The 11232-nt window shown below is 37.3% G+C and overlaps 1 protein-coding gene and 1 pseudogene across 9 annotated transcripts in view; one reads left to right on the top strand and one right to left on the bottom strand.

Moving 5' to 3' along the window:
- Positions 1-11232, bottom strand: part of Grm5 (glutamate metabotropic receptor 5) — a 477051-nt gene that overhangs the window by 401834 nt on the left and 63985 nt on the right. The window lies entirely within an intron of this gene.
- Positions 355-478, top strand: LOC115062961 (annotated as a pseudogene).

The raw sequence follows: 11232 nt of genomic DNA, 5'->3' as shown, positions 1-11232 counted from the left end.
ATAGGGAACTTTCAGGATAGCATTTGAAATGCAAATAAAGCAAATATCTAATAAAAAATTAAAAAATAAATGGAAATAAATAAAATATCTAATAAAAAATCCAAAAAAAGAAATTTTGGAGTTAAAATACACAGCCAAAAATTAATAAGAAAAAGTTATGGAATATTCTGTGAATTATGTAATAGAAACATGGAGACTACCCAGTCTGAACAGGAAAAAAGAAAAAAAAAGACTCCTTTAAAACAAAATTGAAAACTACAGGGATCTCTGAGACTAGAACAGAATCTGTAACACTCATCTCATTGCCTTCAAGGAAAAGAGGGTAATGTTGAACTCAAGCAAATATTATCTACCTCTACCCTTAGATGCATTGCTGGTGTGTCATGAGTGCATTACTAAACTTCAGAGAAGAGAGGGGCTATGTCTAATGCTCATTGATTTAACCTATAAACATCTAAATGACTAGTATCCTAACATTCCCTGAAAAAGAGCAAGCCTGAAATTACCATCATTCTCGCTCCAGAGGCAAGGTCAGGAAGCTATCCTGAAGCATCCACCAGTCTGATACCATGGAGGACTGGATGGGCTCCCAGGACAGGGGCCACTTTGGAGACTAGAAGAACCCTACCTGGGATGTTGGGCACCAGGCTGGAATGAGCCTGATATAGAAAACATTTGAAAGAGTCACTCCCATGGGCTGGACAAAATGTGAACATGAGACTACCACCACACAGGTGCCAGGGGCCTGGAACAGGGTGCTAGCCTGAGATAACCACCAGTCCACTGACACCTCACAAGCCTAGGAGTGGGGGGCAGACGATGGCCAAGATGACCTTTGCCATATGTATGAGCAGGGAATAGCACTTCTGAGACCACTCCTGAGAGGACCTCAGACCATCCCATCAGAGACCCAGGTGCCACTAAGAAGAGCAAGTAAGTGGTGGAGAAATGAGAGAGAAAGAGAAAAAGAAGATGTGGGTACAATGAAGAGAGGCAGAACTGGAGACTTGAGGGTAGTGAGGGACTGTGGTGCCACCTGGGACCATGATGGGGATCTGGCCTCTGCTGCCCTTAGAGCCATGTCTGAGACCATGGCCCAGGAGCAGGGTTATGTTACCACAAAAGATCTTGACTGCTTCTCAGGGACATGTTGATGTCTGAAAGCTGTGCAGAGCTGCCACCACCCCTTACCTGGGCCTCGTGGGAGATCTGGCCCTACGGGCATGAAGGCAGTAGTGCTGACTCACATCCTAGCCATTTGCAATACTTGGGAGACTGTGCCCTGCACATTGCAAGAGCTGCTGGTGAGCTACCCTGAGGATAACATGAGACAACTAGTTCTATCACTTCTCTCTTGTTTGGTAGTATGAACACAGATGAGATCTGTGAAGACACAGATCTTCATTCCCCCTCCCCCTTTACCACCTGCAGCAACCTGGAGACCTGACACTGTGGTCATGAGAGCAGGAGAAATGGCTCTGCCCCTTCACCACCTGCAGCACTTGGGTGAGTAGATTAGACATCGAAGTGGAGATGACCCTAGGGGGCAAGGGGAACAGGATAGCCAGCCCAGAGGGTATGAACATAGGCCCTACCACTTGTCTGCAGTGAGATGACATGGATGAGGAAGAGACAACCCCCCCCCCAATTCCTTCCCACCTAGGACAGGCAAGAGAGTTGGCCTCAAGGACAGCAGAGCAAGAGAGTTGGTCCTGTCCCTCCCCTGTTGCAGTATTCCAGAGATCTGGCCCTACACCTCACCAAGGGATCACAATAGAGCTGATGCTGGATGTTGAGGTTACTGGAGAGTCAGCCCTGAGAGCCTGAGAGTGGGAAAACCAGTGGGCTGAACAACTCAAAAACTCTCACACCCAGATCCAGGGCTTTGAACTGACCTATCCCAACATCTACTTCATTGATGCTCAAGTGCATGAAAATGGCTGGTCCTATAGATCTAAAACTACAAAATTTTCATGGCAAATAGTAACAGTGGGATACCTGAGAGGTTTTCCAGGAAGGTTTCAGTGTTGATAGCATAACAGAAGCCAGAGTCCTCTTGCCAGGCCCACAAGTCATTGAAATGAATATTTGCAAGCAAAGAGTTGTGGACAGAAAGGTTCAGTGTGGGACACACTGTGACACACTCCAGCTTCCACAACAAGATTTTTTTTTCTTTATGGAGTTGCAAGAGTAAAAGGTGGATACAGGTGTGAGGAGAGGGAGATATGAGTAAGACAGAGCTGTATGATGTGCAATTCACAAAGAACCAACTTAAAAAAAAAAAAAAACTAAAAAAGATGTAGGTGAAGGGTTGGCCTTTTATGTTTGAAAATCAGTTAATGTAATACAGCTTATTACTTGATCATATCAATAATGGCAACTCAAAGGAGATTTGCTCAATTGGATAATAGTATCTGCAAAAAAAAAAAACAATACAGGAGTAGCAGTTGAGACTGAAAAATTTAATACTCTTCTACTAAATACCAAACATGAAGATTCTATGCCATCTTCCCATTATATACACCAACATACTAGATATTGTAGGCACCATAACAGGAAGCAACAGTAACAGAAGAAACACTTATAGGAAATGAAATTAAGTTGTTCCTTTTAGAAATGATGATTGTCTCAAGAGAAAATCTCCTGGAATCTGTGGCAATGTTTCTGAAAATTCAGTGAATTCATGCATGGAGTAGGAGTCTTGACAAACACATACACATATCAGATATCTTTTAACAGTGAAGATTTGTGAATAGCAAAAAAACATACAAAAAAACCCTTGGTGATTAAAATTACTCAGAAATTGAAGAATTTGAATAAAAATCTGACAGTATATAGGTTTTTGTATACATAGGCAATATTATCCTAAAATGTATGTGAGTAAAAAAGTGAAATAATCAGAACACAAAATAATTTTGAAAAACAGCATAAAATCATGTTTTTTGGTTTCAGATTTGCTCACTCTTGACACTGCAATAAATGATGCTTGCTTCTGGCAGGTGTTCAGACATGGACACCAGTGGACCAGAGCCAATAATCAGAGGAAATTTCTCACATTCTCTTGATTTTTGGCAAATATGGTAAGCAGTTTAGCGGAAGTAACATTCCTTTCAACAAATAATGCCAGAGAATGTGAGTATCAAAGGGAGGAGATTAAAAACAACCGCAAACAAAAAGCGAAGCAAAACAAACAAACAAACAAACAAACAACAACAAAAGACACACACAAACCAGTGGCTTTACACAGAAAATGTAAGATTGATATTTCCATTTATAACAAGCAACTATATAGAATTATAAAGCAAATACAAAAGAATTTTTGTCCTGTAGGGCCATCAATAGTGAAATGCATAGAGGAGAAAATTGGTGAGTGTAGCTTTATTAAAAAATTAACAATTGCCTTGCTCAAGACCTAATTGAGAGGATTATAATGAACAAACAAACAAAATCAAGCTACAAGTTAGGAATTATTTTCACCTACACATTCAACAAACTATTACTTCCTAAAATAAATAAAAATTCGAAAAAGCAAATAGTTGACGAATTCCAGTTGTCCAACTCCAATTTAAGCAACATAGCCAAAAGGCAAGCACAATAGTACTCTCTGAGAGCAGGACCCTGGTAGATGGAACTGAAGCAGAGACTTTGAAGGAACAGGGCTTACTGACTTGCTTGCCATTGCTTGCTCTACTTGTGTTCATATACATCCCATGAACTCTTGCTCAAGAGTGGCACTGCCCACAATGGGATGAACACGCCCACCCACATCGATCCTTAGAATAAAATGCCTCCACAGACTTTGCCTAGGCAATCTGGTAGAAGCAAGTTTTTCAGTTAAGGTTCTTTCTTCAAAGGTGACATTAGCTTGTATCAAATTAACAGAACAAAGCAATACCTTGCAAATACACAACCTCTAGTTTTAGTATGAGCAACATTCTGATGAGAAATTTAAGCAATGGTAATATACTGATACCAAAATTAAACACACACACACACAGAGAGAGAGAGAGAGAGAGAGAGAGAGAGAGAGAGAGAGAGAGAGAGAGAGAACTTCAAAAGTGTTACCCAGCAGGGAATGCACATTAAAACCATAATGAGATATCACTCCTCTTAAGAGAAGGACCAAGATAAAAACAGGACATTTCTAAGCATTCATAAAATCAGGCAATACTGCTAGGAAGTAAAATAGCACAGTGTCTCTGGAAAGCAGTTTGACAAGTTTCTCTGAAAAACTAATACCAAAATAAGTTTTTGTGATCATACAACCCAGGAGCCATATTTCTCATATTGATTCTAAAGACCCGAGAACAGACAACCCCCTGCTTGACTGTTTATGTCAGCTTTAATTGTTACAGTCAGAAACTGAAATCAGGTGAGATTTATTACAACAGTCTGAGTTTAATAGATGGTAAACCCATGGCCACTAATATAAAGCAGTGAGTGGATGCCAACATCCACAAATCTCCAGAGAGCTATGGTACGTGAAAGGGCAAATATCCCCCAAATTATATCCTGTATGCTTCTTTTTACATACTATTCTTAAGATGAAGAAATTACAGAAATGAAGAACATGCTGGATATATAGTCAGGAAATGAATGTTGCTATTAAAAGTAAGGACTTGATCCTGCTTTGTGGCTGAACTGGAGTATTTCTCAACTGTGCTGCTGTCAAGGTTCAGGACCCTTTGCATAAACTGTCAAATATTACTGGTAAACTGGTAATCATGTGTGGGCTCTCAATGTACAATTATCTGAATATAAATTTTTATTACCAAAAACAGTCTAGCACGCCCTGTTTGACATCATCCAAAGGCTTTAACACCAAGCTATTAACAATAAAATTAAGAAAAGTAACCTATTTTGACCAATTGTCATAGAAAAGGAACAGAACATTCTGAATCCTTTTTGTTCTTAATATTCTCATCTCATAATATACTCACATGAAAACAAAAGCAGCTATACTCCTAGGCACTGTAGCTTTTCTTTTACTTCTGGATTGTTCTTTAAATAGGGTAATAACACTCCTTAAAGGCATGTGGCACAAAGTGAGTGCTTAAAGCTTACAAATTCTCCTAAACATCTTGGTTTAAATTAATTTCTCTTTCAATTTGAAATGTTTTTGGCTTATACCTTTCCTAACTGTATTCATGTTAAGAAAAATGTAGTTTTAAACCTAGGTAGCAGCTGAAAATTTCAAGCCAATATATTTTTAAACAAAGTCATGCAAGCTGAAAGATTTTATCAAAGTGAGTAGGCTGTTTGCATCAGAGAAAGAGCTGCTGGATATATTTAGCAAACCGGATGTTCATTGAGCTTGCTATTCAAGAACATTAGGTAAAGTACACAGAAAAATCCTATTTTGGGTTCCTGCTTCCTAAAAAATATTCAGAGATGAGAGGCTACTAACACTGATAATTGCTGATTCCTATTGAATCGCATAACTATTTTGTAATGGATATTCTTGATAACATGTTACTGAAGTTTACTAGTTGCTTTATTCATGAAAATGTCCCATCTGTAGCAAAGGTAGCATTAATTTGTATGTATTTCACATCAGTAAAATGTAGCAAAACAATGGAAATGATTACTTAATATATTTATGCATTGCACTTTATAGGATCACCTAAGTTTTCACAGACTTCTTTATCTTAAGAGAAATGGAGTAATATCACTCTTTCCTGAACAGCCCAAAGGCTTCACTGCACTCACAAGTATGCCAGGATGCTGCACTGATCCTCTACATTTTATACCTCCTGACCTCTAGCCACCTCCCACTGCTATGCTTTTTCAACTCACTGAAGGTCTTTCTAAGTAAGCCTTGGCTAGGGGTTAATATTTAGTATTTGATTTAATCCACTGTACACTACCATATTTTAGGGTTTGTGTACTTTAAATCTTCAACTTTGTCAGAAGAATATAAAACAAAAAGTTTTCTGATTTTTGTTCACTGCTCCATCCTAGACACTTATCTGAAGACCAGGCCCAAAGTCTAACACACACACGCACACACATACATGCACGCACACTAATATACATGCATGCATGCATATGTACCACTTGGGCTGACAATACTCTCTGCAAGAACTATACCCCCATGAGAAGTATAATATAACAAATACTCCAATATCAGTCACAAGAATCCTTCTTTTAAGATGGTAGCAAGAGTAGGGCAAATAAGTTCCAAAACAATATAGGCTCTTACTTTTGCTATTTGTTGCCTCTCAGAAGTTGAAGGTAACCATTTATTTCTACAGACACCACACACTGAAAACAGTGGTGTCGATTATTTGAATTGTATCTAACCTGAAATCCTCTTTCTTCTATTCAACTTCCGTGAAACCAAAAAATACCTTTCTGACAAGCAAGGGAAGCAAATAATAACTATATCCAGCTACAATGCCTATGAAGAACAGTAATGACTAGTGTGGCAAGATATTCATAAAGGTATAATAAGTGGTACTCATTTGTTGGTTTACACAACAGCTATATAATTGGACTTTAGGTGCACTTGACAGAAGGGAAATCATGCCAAACTTCCCAAGGATAGTGGGGTCATGGACTTAGATAAGAATCTAGTATTGCTACTTCGTTAAACCAACATAATACCATATTTCATGCTAAGCCTAAACTTTATAACAACAAATACATATAGACTCCCCACCTTATTAAAGCCAATTTTACTTACAGAAAATGGAAACCACAACTAGACACAATGTAATGATCAACAAATCATGAGAAGCTGTATCTATGTCTCAGAAAATATTGTAGAAGAATGGCTAGAAAGACTGTAAGATCCAAAATACCAGGAAGTCTGCTTAAAACATTCTCTCCTACATATGATTTCATAAACAAGACCTGAACACTGGTAGTACTAACAGAGAAGTTAATGTAGAAGAGAACAAACTTTACACAGTTCTGTACCTAGCCAACTAATGACTGGTGAGACAGGGAGAATTTGCCTTGCCCATAATGAGCCAGGTTGTTGGTTATTCAATACAAACTAGTCAGCATTGAAACCATAGACAGCAAATAATAAGCAAATGCATATATATATATATATATATATATATATATATATATATATATACACACACATATATTGATATATGGGGAGAAAGGCTGGAGGGAAGAAAGGGAAGGAGGAAAGTGATGGGATATGTTAATTAAAATATATTAAACATTTTGTTTAAAAGATATTTTCCAATAAACAGAAGACTTATGTTTGTTTTGACATTATATTTTGTGTTGCTACAAATTTATCTGAGACCAGTTACATTATTTAGCTGAAAGAGTCAGATGCAGATATTTGCACCCAACCAATGGAAAGAAGCAGCTGACCCCTGTTGTTGAATTAAGGAAGGCTGAAATAATTTAAGGAGAAGGGAGATCCTGTAGGAGGAAGAGCAGTCTTAATTAATCTGGACCCCTGAGATCCTGACCATAAAACAGACAGCATACACCAACTGATTTGACACCCCCAACACACATACAGTAGAGGACTTCCAGGTCTATGTTCATTCAGAGATGATGGACCTAACCCTCAAGAGACTGGAGGCTCTAGGAAGTTTAGAGGACAGATGGGGTGGAAGGTAGGGTATGGTGGTGAGGAGATGTGGGATGTGGAACATGTGGAGGGTGGGAGGGGAGGAGTGGGGAATGGAATCTGGAGTATAAAAGATGAATTACAAATAAAATTAAATTAAAGAAAAGAAAAGGGGTTTCATTTGGACCCATTTTTTTTAAGCCTCACAAGTCCAAGCTTTCATGGCTACATCCGTCAGGCACTTTGTTTGGATGGAGTAAAATGGTGGACACATATGAGAGTGAAGCAGCCCCAAAATGTGTGGAGACTAATCATACAAAATAGCATGGCATGGCTTCTGAAGGTGTGAACCTTTACCTCTGGGTCTCACTTTTGCTTGGTCCCAACACTTTTTAATACCATTACATTGGAATTTAGCCCATGTATCCTTGATAACTAACCTTATACAAACTATGGCATGTTCCTTTCAACAGACAATTGCTCACTATTTATTATGTTCTCAGGATAGTCCTAGTATTGGAAAAAAACTCATGTTGTGCAGGACTCTGTCCCCCATGACAATGTGGTCTGAGTGAAGAGTGTCAAATTCAGTCAGAACACTACAACGGTATAATAGAAAATGAATGAATTGTAATGGTAGGCTTCTTGAAAACTCTGGGTGATGAAAGCAGGTAAGGCAGAATAGCACTGTTAGACACTTTAAAATATTTACCCTTAAAGATATAGTAATCTAATACAGAAATGGAAAGCCAGGCGTGGTGGCACATGCCTTTGATCCCAGCACTTGGGAGGCAGAAGCAGGCAGATTTCTGAGTTCAAGGCCAGCCTGGTCTACAAAGTGAGTTCCAGGACAGCCAAGGCTACACAGAGAAAACCTGTCTCAAAAAACAAAACAAACAAACAAAAAAAACAAAAACAAAAACAAAAAAACAAAAAAAAAAAAAAGAAAAGTAAAGAAAAAAAGAAAGAAATGGAATTAGAGATTTGAAGAGATAAAATCTTTTTTTTAACAGTTCCACATGAGTTTATTGAGAGAGAGAGGGGCAAGGTAGTAGCAGAAAGAGAAATGGGGAAAAGAGAGCTTTAAAAGAGCTTTACTTATTTTATGTATATGGTTACACCGTTGCAGACTTCAGACAGAGCAGAAGACAGCATCAGATCCCATTTTTACAGATGGTTGTGAGCCACCATGTGGTTGCTGGGAATTGAATTCAGGACCTCTGGAAGACCAGTCAGTGAGCCATCTCTCCAGCCTGAAGAGATAAAATCTTAAATGCAGTATGATATATCATGCAATAAGATTAATATATAATAGGAGGATTCTTGGAACATGGAAACTGTCTAGATGTCAACAAGGACTCAAAAATAACATTTGAAAAAGATATTGCACAATTACTGCCAAGATTTTAATACTTTCATAAATGATAAATGTGGAATAAACTTCAAATGGAAGCAGCTGAGATATTAACTTTGAACATTTAAAAAACTTATGGCTTAAATATATCAGTCAGTTCAGCCACATGACAAATTTGAAAAGATGTATCTACAAGAGTACATTGGCAATACCTCTATTATACCTAGATTATTACATTTTACAAAACGTGTAGCTAATAATGTAGCTCTGTCTCTCTCTAACAAAATGATGTTCCACTCAAGTTAGATATTGCATAGATAAAAAATTCATATGTGTTATTTCCTTGAATTCATGCAAGTGCATAGTAGGTATTATTGCCATAATGTTTATTCCAGTTTGTCATGCTACAATCTCATAATTTCTTAGTAAGTGAATTGTAATATTTATCATCAACCACTTTTTAAAAGCTATGTAGCTAGTAAATGATAGACCAAAGAAATCTGTTCACCTTTTCTACCTAAAAGTCATGCACAGTGATCTCATAAATAGCTCAGTCCCACTACTTGGAACATTCCATTAAGACAAGAAATGTCTATAGAACCCTAATACCAAAGATAATGTATCTGCTCATTCAATATACCCAAGTATGTAGTAATGTATATGTGTTGAAATAAAAAAACTTCATAGATCTGTTAATAAAAGTTTTTATAATTTTCATATATTTCTAAGGAAAAAGAATCAAGCTGATGGTTGAACATAAAGCATATTTTTATGATGCCTGACAGAAGAGTAGATATGAAATAGTCATCTTTTCTTTTAGCTCAAAGAATAACACTCTTTTAAATGTTCATATATACATTTGAAAGAATGTTATTTTTGAGCACTTTTCATCTAGATAAGCTTTCCAATATTCCATGTTCCAATAAGCCTTATATTGTGTTTTTAACATTTTTATTAAACTAATAAAATTTATTTTAAAATATACAAATCAGTATCGATATTTCTTATATCATCAAAATAATGTATAATAGTTAAATGCCTCTTAAATGTTTAAGATGTTTTCTGAAACTAAAAGTAATATGCACTAAATCAGTTTTTAAAATCTGTTAGGAACATTAAACATAATAGAATTAGGAAAAAAAAACTCTTATGAAGTCCTCTCTTAAAGGAAATTGTGATGGGTTCCTGATTAGACAGAATTCTGTTCCACTTCCAAGGAAGAATATGCAGTGTAACTGTGGCTTCATAGAATGAATTGGGTAGTGTTTCTTCTGCTTCTATTTTGTGGAATAGTCTGAAGAGTGTTGATATTAGGTCTTGTTTTGAAAGTCTGATAGAATTCTGCACTAAACATATCTGGTCGTGGGCTTTTTTTGGTTGGGAGACTGTTAATGTCTGCTTCCATTTCTTCAGGTGTTATGGGACTGTTTAGGTAGTTTATCTCATCCTGATTTATCTTAGGTATTTGATATCAGTCTAGAAAATTGTCCATTTCATCCAGATTTTCCAGCATTGTTGAATATAGGCTTTTTTAGTAGGATCTGATGAGTTTTTGAATTTCTTCAGTTTCTGTTGTTATAGCTCCCTTTTCATTTCTAATCTTGATAATTTAGATACAGTCTCTGTGCCCTCTCATTAGTCTGGCTAAGGGTTTATCCGTCTTGTTGATTGTCCCGAAGAAACAGCTCCTAGTTTTATTGATTCTTTGTATAGTCCTTTCTGTTTCTACTTGGTTGATTTCAGCCCCGAGTTTCATTATTTCCTGCCCAATACTCCCCATGGATGTATTACCTTCTTTTTGTTGTAGAACTTTCAGGTGTGCTGTTAAGCTGGTAGTGTATGTTCTCTCTAGTTTCTTTTTGGAGCCATTCAGAGCTATAAGTTTTCCTCTTAGCACTGCTTCCATGTGTGTTCTGCTCATGTTTAGAAAATTATTTTAGTAAGATTTATGGATTTAACTTCTGACATTACTAAAGGACAAAGTCTTACTGTAAACTGCTTAATTTTCCAGCTTGAAAAAAGTCTTTCTGCACCTCTACCCTCTCTTTCAACAATGAACAATGACCTTGGGCAAAAAGAGTGTTTTGTAAATATATTTATAGGGGTTAGGATCCACAAATCTATGTTTTGAATGTTTTTGGCTTTTTATAATGGTATTGTTTATTGCAAAGAAAAGTTTCCTTGAAAATGTGTGAGAGCAGGCCAGACGTGGTGGCACACACCTTTAATCCCAGCACTAGGGAGGCAGAGGCAGGTGGATTTCTGAGTTCGAGGCCAGCCTGGTCTACAAAGTGAGTTCCAGGACAGCCAGGGCTATTCAGAGAAACCCTGTCTC

The sequence above is a fragment of the Mus pahari genome, chromosome 1, assembly GCF_900095145.1.
Source record: "Mus pahari chromosome 1, PAHARI_EIJ_v1.1, whole genome shotgun sequence".
Taxonomy (NCBI): Eukaryota; Metazoa; Chordata; class Mammalia; order Rodentia; family Muridae; genus Mus; species Mus pahari.
Note: the sequence above shows the minus strand (reverse complement) of the source record. Positions and strands in the feature narration are given on the sequence as shown.